General features: G+C 41.5%; 2 pseudogenes across 1 annotated transcript; both read right to left on the bottom strand.

Annotated features, from left to right (window-relative positions):
* On the bottom strand, positions 4,941 to 6,226 carry Gm8891 (predicted gene 8891; annotated as a pseudogene).
* On the bottom strand, positions 10,844 to 16,663 carry Gm8890 (annotated as a pseudogene). Its single transcript, XR_376757.4, has 6 exons — positions 16,649 to 16,663; positions 15,590 to 15,746; positions 14,313 to 14,472; positions 12,882 to 13,031; positions 12,088 to 12,260; positions 10,844 to 11,374 (listed from the first exon to the last, which is right to left on the bottom strand). The product of XR_376757.4 is annotated as a predicted gene 8890 (transcript).
* Positions 16,664 to 16,747: the final 84 nt, after the last annotated feature.

Here is a 16,747-nt window from a genome sequence, read left to right as displayed (position 1 = left end):
TTTTAACATGAAGGAGTATCGAATTTCGTCAAAAGCTTTTTTCAGCATCTAGTAAGGTAAATATGTGTTTTTTTTTTCTTTTGAATTTGTTTATATAATTGATTCCATATTAAGCCATCCATGTGTTCCTGGGATGAATCCTATTTGATCATAGTGAATGATGACTTTGATCTGTTCTTGGATTCAGTTTGTGAGAAATGTATTGAGTATTTTTGCCTCAATATTCATAAGGGGAATTGGTCTAAAATTCTCTTCATTGTTGAGTCTTTTGTAATTTATGTATCAACATAACTGTGGCTTCATATAATGAATTATGTAGTATTCTTTTTGTTACTATTTTATGGAATAGTTTGAGGAGTATTGGTATTATTCTTTTAAGGTCAGGAAGTATTTTGCTCTAAAACCACCTGACCCTTTCTTTCTTTCTTTTTTTCTTTTTCTTTCTCCTTTTTTCCTTAGGGGTAATCAGACTGTATAAATTGTTTACTTACTCTTCATTTAACTTGAGTACCTGGTATCTGTTTAGAAAATCATCCATGATAAACAGTCTACTAAAAGTCCAGTTGTTCTAGTTGTTCACCAGTTGTTCGGTAGTTTGTTTATTTTCATAATGTGAGTACATAATTGGTGTATTATTTCCATTGGTTGTTTTTAAATCTTCAATTTTTTCATGAATATAATTTTCAAATACTAACTATAGTTTCTCTATTTACTTTTATTTTCAAAACTACTGGTTTGATATAGCAAATGACATTTAGATTGCCTGAGACTTCACATATGTATGATGTAATAAGCCCATGAACTTCTGAACTTGATCTTAGCTGCCTTTCTTTTGCACCATATCCATGAGAAAATGGTGAAGGATGCCTGGTTTATCATCTTCTTTCTGGACACTAATTCTCCTGTAGGTTATGTTTTGGACATTGAGGATTAGAGGTTTTGCTACTGTTGAAGGAACAGTAATTTCAGCTTGTAAGTGAGCCATCTCCAATCCACCTTCATCATAGTCTCCTTTAGATCCTTAAAGTTTCTAGCTTGAATAGGGCCCTATTTATACCTTTCAGTTCCTCCTGGCTCTTGGTACACATAACATGCAAAGTCTTGTCCAGTTAATCTGGAGGTATAGAGGGAAGTGCATCTTCTACATCCTAGAAGTGAAAAACATTCATTTGATTGATTTGGGTGGGGTGGTGGTAGAGGTATATTAGTCCTTATTTTTCCTAATTAGAAGCATATACATTCTCTAAGGCAAAACTGTATTCTGGCAATTCATATCAGCTTCACTAGGCAATCTTTGAAAATCTAATCTGTGGTTAATCTCGAATTAAGTGTTTGGCATACTACATATATAGTCACAGAATCTCATAACTTCTGTGGCCGTAGATACCACATGTGCCACGAATGCTGCTGGTTTATCCCCAGTCCAGATCCTTAGCCTCAGGCATTTGTTTGAAAGAAACATTACCTGGAAACTTTTCCTTTCATTCTTAAAACTCATAGCACAAAATACTAGGTTCTGAAACATTGTTATGTATTGACTATATCCTGTACTTACATAATATAGATATTTCTAGATATCCTTCTTATTTCTGCCTACTGCATAAATACATTTTTCTACAAAGTCCTTTCATATACTTCCATAAAGGTCTTTTTTCAAGGAAACTGATGATACAAATTTAAACACATTCTTGTTTAGTCTGTACTGAACATTTTTACAATTCATGAAGAACAATTGAGTTTGAAGCTGTGATAAGTCTTTGTTGTGCTATGTGCTTTTTTCCTGTGGGCTAACTTTACCTTCCACCCTCTACTGCATAGAAGGGATCTGAGGAGGCCATTGTTTGTTGTGGGTTCACATTTGTTTTGATGAGCCTGTTGTTATAATTATTGCATTTTATCCTTTCTAAGTAATTGAGATCCACCTCTGCTGACCTTTTTTTTTTTTTTTCATTGTTTATCTTCTAATCATCTCACATCCAAATGAGGGTGTTAGCTTGGCTGTCTGAGGTTTTCTTTCTTTTGTCTTTTGAGTAGTCTCCCTTTTATTGCACTCTGCTGCTGAATCCCTCTCTTCAATCAGTTTCTTAATATCTAAGATGTGTAACTCATCGATCATTTTTATTTACTGAAAACAGTTCGTTAAAGAAGCCATAGCAAAGGTGCTTACGGTTTTCAGATTATTTTTGAATTCAGGTTATTTAAAGAATACTTCACTAATCCCCCTATAAACCTCTTAATTTTATTTTATATAATCTTATTTTATATAAGTATACATGCTGCAAAAATATAAGTCCATATTTTATATACACAGTCATAAATCACAGGTTGCCTATTTATAACTGAATTTAGTCATCTTTTCTAGTTTAAATTATAAAAGTTGTATTACTAGGCCCAACAACATTCTTCTGTGATATTTCATTGTTTGACACTCTTATGAGAATGCCTGAACAAATGTAAGTAAAGAATGTGGAATCTGGCTAGCAACATGGCATGCCAAGTTGCTAACAATTTTTTTAAATTCATATTTTTCTTATTGTTCATAATAGGATAGAATTATACTTTTACTTCTTACTGGTAGACATTATAGTTGGTAACAAATTTGTGTATGTTTATTGCAAAAATATAATCTGATTTTCTGAGCAACGTTTATTAATTTTACTTGGGTATAGAACGCATACTTTAGTCAAGATCAATTAGTGCCACTTACCAATGGAGACAAATGTCTGGCCATCGAAGTGTAATTTTTACAAAATGTACTTTGTATGACTGTACAGCTTAAGCTTTGTTGATAAGTTTTTATTGATAATTACTTATGAATTTCTATGTTATTCTCATGGAAGTTCCCTTAAATACAATATCATTTGGTCAGGCATGTCTTGAGTTTCCTGAACAAGGTGACCTTATTGGTGTGCATTCTATAAACTATGCCTGATTCAGTGAGAGCAGTGTTTGTGTGGTTTGTGGCTTTAATATCCTAGCTCTAGCTCCCTGGAGGCTTTGACTCTGCTAGCAGCCTTCAGATTAAGAGGCAGAACTCTCAGCTCCTCCTACACCTTGCCTGCCTGGATGGTGACATGTTGCAGCCTTGATAATACTGGACTGTACTTCTGAAGCTGTAAGTAGCTCCAATTACACATTGTCATTTATAAGATTTGCCTTGGTCATGGTGTCTGTTCACAGCAGCAAAAGCCTAACTGAGACAGTGGGATGGTTGTTTCAATATGCTAGTCTTAGAGAATATCACTATTAAGAGGTGAGGCCATGCTAAATTAGATTTGGCCTTGGTGGAAGAAATGTGTCACTGTGGGGGTGGGAATTGAGACCCTTCTCCAGGCTACCAATGACAAAAGCTTCTCCTGTTTGAATTCAGGAGACGATATACATTCTTACCTCTTCAAATGCTATGGCTATCTAGACCTATGAACCAATAAGCCAGCCCCAATTCACAATTGTTTTTTTATTAAAGTTGCTTTGGTCATGCTGTCTCTGTAGAGCAATAGAAACCCTAACTAAGTCAGTCTTTGACAACAGGAGTGAGATATTGACATAATAGGCCTGGCCATGTGTTTGTTTGGAGGAATGTGGATTTGGGGACTTTTGATTTAGAAAGTGGTGCAATGCATTAAGGGGTGCCTTTGGCCCATCCTACAAGAAATATGGAAGAAATTGGTACTGAGGGTGACTTAAAGTGATGCAAAAGGTTTTATAGTAGGAAGATATTTTTATGTGAGCTAGAAACTGTTTGAGTGGTATTTTGGTGAAGAATCTGGCTGCTTTTGCCATTATCTGAAGAGACTTAGGAGGCACAGTCTAGCATGAAGAGAGTAAGAAAAATTGCACGACAACTGAAGTCTAACAAGAGCCCAGCATAGACTTTGTTCTCTGGTTCACTCTCATAAAAGTGTTTTGATGAAGTTTACCAAGCTCATAAAGGAAAAATACAAAATATGAGGGGCAAGACTTAAAGGAGCACTAAGAAGTGAAATGGAGCTGGATCCTGTGTGGAAGGAGATAAGCAGCTTAAGGGAGTGATGATCTCAGGGCAAGATTCCAACTAGCTAATCTCATTGTTATTGCACGTAAACTAGCAATAGTTATGTGATATTCAGCAGTATTACCTGGTTATAGTTTTTATTTGTCCTTTTATTTGTACTTTTATTTGTACTTTTAATGTGGAATGAACTACTATCTGGGAATGGAGGGTCCTCTTGTGATCCAGAACCTGAGGCTGAATGCACTGGCTTTTGATTTATATCTTGAAGAACCATGACAATGAGAAGCTTAAAGAGATCTCCAAATTCAAGGCCAATCTAGAACAGAGAGAGTTGCAGGTAGAGAAAAGCTTAGAGCCGGGCATGGTAGACCATGCCATTTATCCAAGCATTCAGAAGACAGAGCCCTGAAGATCTCTGAGTTCAAGGTCAGTAGACAGAGCAAGTTCCAGGACCACCAAGCTTAGGCAGTGAGTGAAATCATTAAAAATGGAGATTTGGTGATGATGTAATAGAACAAGGGGGCATTTTCCAGCCCCAGCAAGAAGCAGAACTTGGCAGCCTCAGCCACTTGGCTCTGCTTTTACAGTCAAGAGTAGAGGGGGATACTGGAACAATTGATACTGCATAGCAGGAGCTTAGAAATTTGCAGTGGTTACGAAGAGACCAGCAGAGTAGACCCTCTGGCATCACTTACATATACTATCATATCATGTGCAAATAGCTGTCCTTTCACTTCTTCTTTCCCATTTGCATTCTTCTAATCCCCTTTAGGTGTCCTATTGCTTATTAATTTAATGCTGTCTATTGGTTTGTTATTTATTGCTTTTATTTTTTTAATTTTTAAAATTATTTTTTATTATTTTTTTATCAGAACAGTTTATTGACGATATAGCATGTAATGACCCAGTCCCTAAATATACAACATCAAACAGAGAGTCCTGTCTAGAGATGGGTAATCAAGGGCACCCCATGGGCGGGCAACTCCTGGTGCAGCTGCTGGAAGATCATGGCACAATGGTTCCTCTCCTGGGTCTTGCCAAGAGCGTGGTACAGCCTGGCCTGGAATTAAGCAGCATCCCTGATGGGCGCTCTGCAGTCCACTTGTGCAAAGTAGTTCTTGGCTTCACTGAGTTTCTGAATGGCCGCTTCCAGACCTTCTGCTTTCTTCACTGTGTCATAGGACGCTGCCGAAGCCTCTTGGCACTTGGACACTAAGAACATGCACGACCTTTGTCCAGGATAGCCCTGTCAGCTAGGATGGGCTCGATAGCCATGTGAAGAAGGGTTAAGGCCTGTTCTGGGATTCTAAGGATGAGCTGGGCATAAGCCAAGTTGAGCACAGTTTCGAAGGCCAAGTATTGTAATCGGTATTCTTAGGAGAGGGCCAGAGCTTCCAGGAGCACAGGCATGGTGATAGTCGGGGATGAAAGAGCGCCAGTACAGCTCTGTCACTGACAGGAGGACGCTGATGACTATTTCTATATTCTTTAACTTCTGACAGTACGTCAGCAACTTCTGCAGAAGCTTGTGTGCCTCTGTCATTTGGTTCTGAGCTTGCAGTACGACTGCTTTCCTGTATACACCTTCTATGCCATTAATCGCTGTGATTCCTGTAATAAGTGAATCAGCCAAATGAATTTGCCATCATTCAGTGCTATGTCAAACTGTATTTTTTGATCCCACAGCATCCATTTCTGGGCGTGCTGACTGTTGGGTGGAAATCGGTCTTTCAAGTGCTTTAATACTTCACCAGCAGCCACGAAACAGCTCTGTTCTGCATGGAACTCTGCAAGATGGCAGCAAGCGAAGGCAAAGGACTCAGTATTGTTCTGATGCACGCCTGCATTCAGCAACTCCAGGCTGTTCATGCTAGGCAACATCTGGGCTTGATGCAGTGCCATGGTGCTGCGGCCGTACAGCCTCCAGATGGCCGTTTTCTGTGCAATGTGGATATCGATAAGTTCCAACAAGCTGTGTTTCCAGTGCAGGAGGTCAGAGTCCTTTAGGGCATCCATCAGTCTGTTGGCCTTTTTCCCAGCAAAACCTCCGTGTTCAAAACTTTTTCAGCTCAACGCACAGCCTCCTGCATTATTTTGACCACCTGATTCTCAGTGGTGCAGAGGGAAAAAGTAATGGGGAAGAAGGTTATGGTGGGAGCCATATGCTGCTCTCAACTGGCTGCCCTGCACTGCCTCTTCTGTCACCATCAACAGGCAGAGCTCGCCCTGCAGGAGGCAATTAGGATTGCCCAGGAGTCCAAGGATCACGTGTGTCTGCAGCACTGTTTGAGCTGGCTTTATGTGCTGGGGCAGAAGAGAGCCCATAGCTATGTTCTGTTGGAGCACTCTGTGAAGAATGCAGTACATTTTGGGTTATTTATTGCTTTTATTATGTTTAGGATGTATCTTGTATCCTTCTATTCTGGAGGACTTTTAACAAGAAGTTGTGTAGGGTTTTTCAGCATCCAAAAGATGATAATTTTTTTTACTTATTTTTATTTTATTTATTTTTTTCTATGTTGGTGGATTGAGTTGATGGGCTTTGCTAATTATCAACACCTGAATCCCTGAAATGAAGCCTACTTGAACATCCTAGATGGTGTCTTTGATGTGTTCTTGGATTCTGTGTGTGATATTTGAATGTTCATGATGGAACTTCTTCTCTGATTCCCTTTCCATGTTGTGTGTTTGTGTGGTTTAATTACCAGGTTGCTTGTGGCCTCAGGGAAGGAGTTTGACCATGATCATTCTGTTTCTATTTAGTTGAGTATTTAGAGGACTATTGGTATTAGGTCTTCATTAAAAGTCTTGGAGAATTCTGCACTAAAAGCATGTGGCCCTGGCTTTGTTTTTTTTTGGGGGGGGGGCAGTGAATGACTTTTGATGACTTTTTCTTGTCTCTTAGGGAATATAGAATCATTTAGTTACTTTTCTAGATCTAGATTAACCGTTGGTAATTGGTGTCTATCTAGAATTTCAACAATTTCATATTGATTTCTTTTCAGTATTTTAGAGTATAGGCTTTTGAAGCCAGACCTAATGATTTTTTGAAGTTCCTCAGTGTTCATTGTTATGTCCCTCTTTTCATTTCTGATTTTGGTAATTTGGGTATTGCCTCTTTGCCTTTTAATTCATTTGGGAAAGGGGTTGTCTATCTTGTTGATTTTCTCAAAGAGCCAGCTCTTGGATTCCTTGACTTTTTAAAATATCCTCTTTGTTTCTCATTGATTGATTTGATTTCTGTTTTATTTCCTGCCATCCAGTCCTACCAAACTCTCAATGAGATGAGACTTTGCCTCACCTTGGGAACTGAAGCATGTAATAAACAAAGCTCTTGCTGATCTCTGTGGTGGGTGATGCACATGACAGCCTCACTGCAAACCCTGCATAGCCAGGTTTAAGGGTGTATTGAATTAGCCCACATTGTCAGTGTTACCTGCAAGGTGCCATGACACATTAACCAAAGTCAGTACACACCTCTACTATATTTTTCACTTCGGTCTTTCCAGTCATATTGGAAAATATTATAATGCGTTCATGAATGCACACACACACACACACACACACACACACACACACACACATACACACACACACACAGAGAAAGAGAGAGAGAGAGAGAGAGAGAGAGAGAGAGAGAGAGGAAGAGAGAGAGAGAGACACACAGACCGACAGAGACAGAGAGACAAAGTGACAGACAGGTAGAAAGAACTTGTGGAAGATCTGTTCCTTCTACTCTTTTATTTGCTAAGAAGGAACCCGTGTTTCTAGGATTGATACCAAGGATGAATACCAGTTGATGCATCTCATTAGCTGATCATCTCAACCAAAACATTTCATGAGTTTTATCTATATTTATGTTCTATGTGATGTTTGTGTTTGTGAGTGTATGTGTGTGTGTGTGTGTGTGTCGTTTATTGAAATTGTGAACATTCTTTGCAACCTTAGAATAATGTGTAAATTAACAAAAAGACAGTACAAATGGAATCCCTGGAGGAAGCTGGGGGTGGGTAGCTTGGAGGTTAGAGTGACTTGCAGCCCCTCTAGAGACTTTTTTTTCATTGGAGGTTACAACTCAAATGCAATACTGCTCATTATGTTATTTTTCTTCTGCTATAGCCCCCAGACTAGAGATGAACCTACTACATTGTGAATTCTGGCAAATACTCTACAACTGTATTACATCCCAGGGCTGGAACCCAACTCATCTTCTGCAACAATTACAGGGCAGGCTGGATGAAGACACTCAACCAACAATGTGGCCATCTCATGACTGGTTCATGAGAATGGCTTCCAAAATGCTTTCAAGACTGGGAATGTTTAGCTATCTGGGAGAGAAAATAAGGAGACTCAGTCTACACTGTACATTAAGGACTGTTTATTCTGTTAAAGGCTGACATAGATTATTGACTCATGTCACATGTGAAAGTAAATAAAAATCCAGGTTAATGTATGCATCTGGTAGGATTTACCAAACACACCACCATACATGAGTGGACTTAGAAAGACCCAGGCCCCTCAGGGTTCTAAGGTATTCAAGGAGTCCCCACAAATACAATAGTAACATGCTAGTGTAGTCTAAATTTTCTCTCACTGGTCTCACCTCAGTTCTAGTGTACTGCTGAGTGGGGCATTGGGCTATGCACAGACAGGCTGGTCTCTAGTTGAGCTGTGGTCTGAACCCCAGAAGGGTGATAATTCACCTACATGATATGGTAGACATGCCAGCTTGCTCCTGGAACTCTGGCTCCTGCCTAAGTTACCACCCCCCACAGCACCCACATGGGAAGCATGGCTAGAAGTAAAGTAGGCAATTTTCCAAGCTTCTTACCTTCAGTCTAAACTCCTCCCCAGTTACCTAGCAACAGTACAGAATGAATATAAGGGTGGCTGCTTGGCTCCACCTCGCTCTCTTACTTGTCTCTCTCTTACTTCTTGCTCTCACCCTCTCTCCTGTCTTCTCCTCCCCTGTCTCCTCTCATCTCAGTCTCTCCTTCTTACTCTCTCTTTCTCTCTAGCCTTCCCCCGTCTCTCTCTGTTGCTCTCTCTCTCTCTCCCTTCTATCTTTCCCATGCCTTTCTATAATAAAGCTCTAAAATCATAGATTGTCTCTGTTCATCAAGGCTACACTCACTCTCAATAGACTGGGAATCTCTCTTTCCTCATCCCTCTCTCCCATAACCCCAGGGCTTTTGAGAGTAGCCCCAGGGCTCCCACGTTGGGCTGCCCATTGACCACCCAACAAAGAGTTAGTCAGAGGCTTGGATGGCCACCTGGGGCTGAGTGGAAAGAGTCTGGCAGCCCTCCCATGTCCACCTGACCAGAGCATAGATGGGACTCTGGTTGGGCTTTGGGTCTTTCCTCTCTCTCTTCACCAGGGCCTCCTTTTAGCTTCCACACTGCTGATGAACTTCTGTCACTTCTTGAAAATTAGAAGACCTAAAGCAGAGAGTAGCCAAAGACTATCCTGATACTCTGCTGAGATTTTAAATGTTCTGGTGTGTCAAAACTATTTGTAGATTACTTCCTCCACACTATAATGCTCTGACTAATCTCCAGTCTCAATTATTTCTATTCCATTAATTGGACAGCAGTCATCTGGAAGAATCTCTTCCTCAATATACTCCCAGATATGCTATGGGAAAAAGTCAGCTGCACCTGTGTCTCCTAGGTTCCCCACTTGCACGGACATGCTCTCTACCAGAAACATGTGGCCACAGCTGCAGGCTCCATTCACGGTGGCTGCTCTTGAGCTTCCTCCCCACATTGCTCATATTGATACTTTTGTTCTTACTAGGAAGGTTTCATCAGCCCAACACAGCCTACAGGAGGCCAGACTCAATTCTAAATTTTAAGGATATGCGTAATCTACATGGTCATCCTAGATTAGAGGTGAAAGATCTGCTCTAAAATTGAAAATAAGGGATGCTGGGGTATGATCCTGAGTACACAGTGAGCAGTGGTAACACCAGAGCCCTGCATACATGCCAGGCAGCCTAGGAGAATGAGCATGCACAGCTCAAGCACCTGCACCTACACATCTCCTGAGATTTCTCCACTTACTTGGAGGTGATCCAGTCAACCTAATATAGCACATGCACTAGAAGGAGAATTGGTACCTGCAGAAGGTGTGGGGATGCCTCACAGGTTAGGGAATCTACTGCTCTCTCAAAAGACCCACATGGGTCCTAACAGTCATGTAAAACAGGGGTTATTATTCCTTTTTCTGGCCTCTGAGTTTACTACACTCAGGAAGTGCTGCAGACATACAGTAGGAAAAACAAACATTCACATAAATAACAATATCTCTAAACAGCACAAAAAACAATCAAACCAAAAAACCACAGGAAATGTGTGTTCAAGAACAACATCATCTACCAAATGACATTTCAAAGCCTGACTTAGAAAGGCATTATCTCTATTGTGTGGTTGTCACTGATGCTGTATTGCAGGCAAAACTGAGGTACATGGCTCTGGCCTTCCTGATTTATTTCCTATTCCTTTGGGAATGTTTTTATTTCCTCAGCAGCATTAGAGCAATGATTGTATATTAATCAAAATCTGGTCCACAGTGTCAGTCAAGAATGTGCTTTATAGAGTGCTATAATTTAGGTGTAGGAGAATACATAGCAGCATGGATACAGTATGGAAATGATTGCATCATAAAGTGTGTTTCCATGGGGTAAGCCACATTATCCACAAGAGACCATCTTCTTGTATACCCCTTGGTGACATTCACTTCACTCTGTAGCCTAGGCTGCCTGACACTTACAGAAATCCATCTCTGGCTGTGGGTTCTAGGTTTACAGGTGTGGAGAGGAAACCTGAATAAGGAAGATGGTCTTAGAGTCAAGAGTTGTAAATCAATTTTTATTTACTAGAAATACAATGTTTAATAAACAGGCTTTAAAAGTACAATACTAAAAAGAGATGAAAAGAAAAATTCAACCATGAAAACCAAATAAGAACATATAACTTCAGCAAAACCTAAAAACTAAATAAAACAATAAAGAGCAAAACTTTAACCAAAACTTGAACAGAAAATGATTGAACATCAGCACCCTTTCACTGCATGTTAAGGAGTACAGACCTACAGCCTGTATCTCCTCTTGGACTGCTGTTGGAGGAGCAGTCACCTCAGTTGTTTCTCAAGAGGTGTTGCCAGAACAGGAAAGGGAACAACACCCTGAATCAGCTGGCTCACTGGCTTCCTCCCATTCACACCTTGTAAATGTACTGAGTGTAATAAGATTCATTCAAGGTAGACTGTGGATGTTGGGGATGGAGTTCAGCAGGGGGCTCCTGAGGTGGAAACTCATTCTGCAGGAGGCTCTCTTCCTGGGATGTGGACATTTCAGCTCTTGCTGGAGTCGCTGAGTCCTAGGAGAGGAAGGCAGTTCTTAAGACACAGGCTTGGTGGAGACCTAAATGTCATCTGTCAGACTGCTGTCTCCCACTACCTCAACAGGACAGTTAACAATGATCTATTAACTGAAACCATTGCTGTTATATACATGTAGGGCAAAATGTCAAACAACACTCACAAACACATGGACTGGCAAGCTGTCACTCAGACTTCTATGCTTGCAAACCAAGAATTGGACAATAGGAAGAGACCTCATTGGATTGCAAGAAGAAAGGAGAAGCCCACCTGCCCACTAGATTAATGACCATGAGAAGCATTCATTTGATATTTGCATTTTGATTTTAACCCTGGAAGGTTCTTCCCACCTCAAGTCACATGACCCTTGCATGACCTCTGTCCCAGGACCTAGATGCTGCTCAATGCTCTGCATACCATCCCACTTATCATGAACACATGCAGAAATGTGGCATGTTATTCATCTGTCACCCTTTCTAGACTTCAGATTAAAGCAGAGCAGCAAGGTCCACTTGCCAATGATTTAGTTTCTCACAAGAGGCTAACTTCCCAGAATATGTGTGTATAAAAAGGGCAATGAACAACTACATGCCAAGAGGTGGGTGGCTGTTTGGGAGTGTGGATTAGAAAGGTAGTAGGGAAAAGCAAAGATGAATCCAATGGGGCAAATGGTGTCAAACAGTATTTGCTTGAGTGAGCTGCTTGTCCCTACCTGAAGTTGTTGGGTCTCATGGTTGCTGGTCTGCTCCTGTTCGTCCATTCAGGTTCAAGTCAACCAAATACTTCTCAATGAGAGCCCAATCAATCTCTACTTCCTTGTTCTTCTGGTTCTGTGTGACGGACATCTTAAGATTCTTCTCCATCAAGAGCTGGCTATGTAGGTTTCTGGAAAAAACCTCTGCATAGTAAGATCCTGCAGCCTCCTCCACTCATTCTTATGTATAGGCTCAATAATCCCACCAGGACCCAGGCTCCCATGAAGACATAATACAATCCATCTCAATAAATCAATGACAGCTGCACAAGCAGCAAACAGCCATTTCAGAGAAGAAGAAATCATTGCTGCAGTTGGAACACCAATAAGGGTCCATGTCTCTCCAAAAGAAAGAGGGATCTCCATCGATCATTGACCGCCCAATGCATTAAGGCAACATCAATTAGTAGGGTGCAAATACCATCAGAGTAGATCAGCAGAACCAAAGGGAGGGCATCTATCCTTGTGTTATATCACACTCAGCTCTCTAAAACACTGCCTGATAACCAGACTCTCAGTAATGCATAATAACTATGCACAATCACTCTTCTACTGAGGCTTTTAAGGATGCCTGGACAATGCTGGGAGGGGTAACAGTGTCTTACGGATTTATGAAAACTGAGTCTATTATCCCAAGGCACACTGATGGCTAAAGGCAGAACGGGCAGAAGCAGAACTGCGGACTCTCCAGTCCAGAAACCAAGGAATGCAGAAATTGCCATTCCACTGTTGACTTGCTAACTGGTACTTACGTAAAGTAGTCTATCCACTTATTGAGCTCCTGGATATTCTCTTGGGCCTCAATTATCCCCATCTCTAACTTATGCACAGAAGACAGGACCTGGTTCTTCGTTGATCTCAGTTGTTCATAGAATGGATTTTTCTTCTGGGTGGGCTTGGTCCTAGGAAGACAGAACTCCATGAACATGGGCTTTTAGGAACACATTTCTCAGGCTGAGTGCTGGACTACCCCAGCCATGGAAAGCATATTCTGGATTCTATATACTGGGATGATCTTCAGCTTTGAATATTTGTTATCCTGGTCCAGGACAGCAGAAGCTAAGCATCAAGATGGAGGGTTCCCTGGCTCCCTGTGTTCATGCAGTAGGGTTGGATGTAGCAGTCTAACCAGCTATGCTCTCAAGAGCCTAGGCCCCAGGTCTTTGCCCACCAGAAACCTGTGATTACATTTTTCCTGTTTTCACAACTGGGGTGGTAAATCCTGAATAACTTATACCATAGAAACAGACCTTACACATAATCCTGGAGTTGTGATCAGACATCAGCACAGCTTTATAACATGCCCAAGGGATACAAGTGCATGGAAAACTGTGACCACATAGGCAAAGAACACTGTTAAATAAAGTGGGAGCTCTGAGACTTTAGCACTAACATCACCTTGAAATTGTTGTGAAGATGAATCCCCACACCAAAACACAGACCCCATAGGTTCCCAAGTTTGGGGGGAAAATTAAACTTACAAAAATCATGCACATGTAGGTACATGTGCACACACACAGACTCACACACTTGAACACACTCACACACTTGAACACACACACAAACACACACACACACACACACACACACACACACACACACACACACAGGAGAAAAGGAAACAGAATGAGAGACACAGACAGAAACAGAGAGCACAATGCGATGCAAAAGAAATGTATGCAGCATTACTGTCTTGCAGTATAAGGCAACAAAGAGGAACAGGAATGAGCCTCAGGCCTTCTAGATATACACTGAGAAGGAAAATGTGGGAACGGGCCCCTCTAGATACTACGAGGAGCTTCTAAGCACTCAGGCACCTGCCAGGCAAGTATAAACACTCAGCATACACTCAAATCACCTAGAACCTTACAAAGCCACATCCTGTCAAGTGCTTTCCAAATGCATGCTGGGAACTCACTCTCCACTGCCTCTATCCCTGAATTCTTCATTCAGAATACAAGTCCTTCTTTTCTACTGGAGGAAGCAGAAGAGTCCATTTCTCATCTCCCTCCTGACCAAGCTTCAGGTTCTGCCTCTCTGCTATGAAGCATTCATGGACATGAGGTTGGGCATAGGGACAATCTGGTGGTACAGCTTCATAGAACCCACCTCCTATAAAGGATATGATGAGGCTGACATTGAAGACCCCAGACTGACACCACAGGGTTTGGAGCAGTGCATACCTATTGTAATTGGAACTCTCTTTGAAATCGATCAGGTGATCTCTCTGCTCATTTCTCAGCTGAATGAGGAGGTGCAGCTCTGTGGTCAGCCTCTCTTTTTCCTTTTTGAACTCCTTCTTACTTAGGTCAGGTGCAGTGGATGATGTGTGTCTTCGAGCCCCTTTAGGTAGAAGAATAAAAAAAATACTTTCATGTGAGAATTCAAAGAGTGTAGGCAGACCACCAAAAGAGAGACAATGCCTGGAAACTATTGACACCAGAAAGAGTTTGTTCTGGGCTTGAGATGCCTCCACATGGGTCTCAGTTCTACAAGTACTCTAGAGAGACCAGGAGATGTAAACAGCCAGGTGTTTCCTCTGTCTCCCTAAACATGCTTATTATTACCAGAGAGATGTCTCCCGAAACAAGCTTATTATTACCAGAGAGATGTCTCCCTAAACATGCTTATTATTACCAGAGAGATGTCTCCCTAAACAAGCTTATTATTACCAGAGAGACAGCTTACTCAGGATGATTGTCAACTGAACAGAGTGCAATTTGGCTTCAGAGCTATCAGTCCCATGGTTTCACAAGTCAGATGGTAAAATCACAAGTACTTTAGTGCTTGGAGATGCTCAGATCTCCTACCCAGTTATGCTAGGCCCAGGACTTGGGCTTCAAAAGTCACGCAGTGAGAGAACATTGTCAAAATACTATCAATTGCCCCTACTGAAACACCAAAGACCCAAGAAGTAGCAATAGGATCCCTTCTCTGTCTGGGTGTCTCCACTCTGACAGGTCTGTGGTTACAGTGTAGAAATGCCTGCCACTCACAACTGGTGATTAAGAAAGGTAAAGTGGGAACTGTCATGGACAGGATGTCAGAGTCATTCTGAGAACATGAGGTCATGGGCTGGAGCACAATTCTCTATTATACTACTCCCAAATAGCCACTGAAGTTAAAGAGCCCTGAGAGTGAAATACAGTCATGCCCTTCCCTAAAAGGGCATAGGTTAGACACTCTGTGACTCCTGATGGCCTCATTGTGTCGCCATGTAATACACACAGTACTCAGTGAATGTAAATACTTAAGAGTTCTTAGCATAACAGTTTGGCCTTGCCAGCTCCTGCTTAGGGGATGGAGAAAGTAATGTTCTGAAATCCTTGATGTTCAAGAATTTTGATAATTATGGAAATTCTTTGCTACCCAGAGACTCCAGTTCCTGATCCCCATTACTAGAAAGGCCATCTCAGGCCACCCCTTCCAGGGAGCTCAACATCCACTTCCCAGGACTTACTCCACATTCTCCAAGTCCACCTCCTTCGACCTTCATTACTCTCAGATGGAAGGCCAGCATCTTTCCTCCTCTCTCTGGCCTCTCTCCCATCCACATTGGCTCTCCCAAAAAGATTGCAGAGTCGAGCAAACATGTTCACCAACCTAGTGGCTAGACACTGAGTGAGAATCCTATATGAGCTTGTTGCTACAACACTGGTGACATCACAGGAGATGCCAAGAACTCTCCAGGAGACAATAGAGTTTCCAAGAAGAGATTGCTGATGTCATGGTCTACAGCCTTTGACTCCCTGCTTATGTTCATGTGTTTCAATACCAGAACACTTGTCAGAGGGCTTGATTTCTATTCTATAAAGGAGGGAACTTCGCTGACTTCTGTTGCAGGATATTTGATTGCATTTTAAACCCCAAGATTGTACTACTTTCTGAAAACAAAAACAAAAACAAAAACAAACAAACAAACAAAAAACCCCAAACAAACAAACAAAAATCCTTTTTATAGTGTAGCTCATCTCTACCACAGACTTTTAACTCAAGAGCTTTCTGTTTGCTGTACTTTCTTGTCTGGCTCAGGTGTAGCACAGACCTTTATTGCAAGACAAAATAAAGTCAACTCCAGGTCAAGAGGCAGAAGAATTAACCAGTTGAGAGGGAATGAAAACAACTAAACCAATGGAAGGTCTTTAAGTTCAAGGATATTTAAGATAGTGTGGAGAGAGATAAAAAATGCGTTCCTTCTTAGAGGTCAGCAGGGCAGGAAGGTCAGCTGGGTGCTTTTCCTGACTCTTTGAGCTGGCTCCTGAGTCTTCATTTGTAAAATGAAATGCGTTGCATATGTGTGTGTGTGTTTTTTTAAATGTATTTATTAGTTATTCCATTCGATTATATCTCACATGATATACCACTTCCTGGTTACCCCTCCACCAATCCCTCAAGCCATATCTTCCCTCTCCTCCTCCCCTTCACCTGGATGAGGGTGCTGCTTCAACCCACTCACCCTTTCCTTCCCTACTGCCCTCTACACTAGGGCATCAAAACTCTCCACAACCAAGGGCCTCACCTCCCACTGCTTTCAGCAAGGCCATCCTCTGTTACAATGTACCTGGAGCTATAGATCCCTCCTTATACACTCCTGGGTTTGTAGTCTAGTCTCCGGGAA

The sequence above is a fragment of the Mus musculus genome, chromosome 5, assembly GCF_000001635.26.
Source record: "Mus musculus strain C57BL/6J chromosome 5, GRCm38.p6 C57BL/6J".
Classification (NCBI taxonomy): domain Eukaryota; kingdom Metazoa; phylum Chordata; class Mammalia; order Rodentia; family Muridae; genus Mus; species Mus musculus.
The sequence above is the reverse complement of the archived record's forward strand: the minus strand, read 5'-3'. Positions and strand labels throughout refer to the sequence as shown.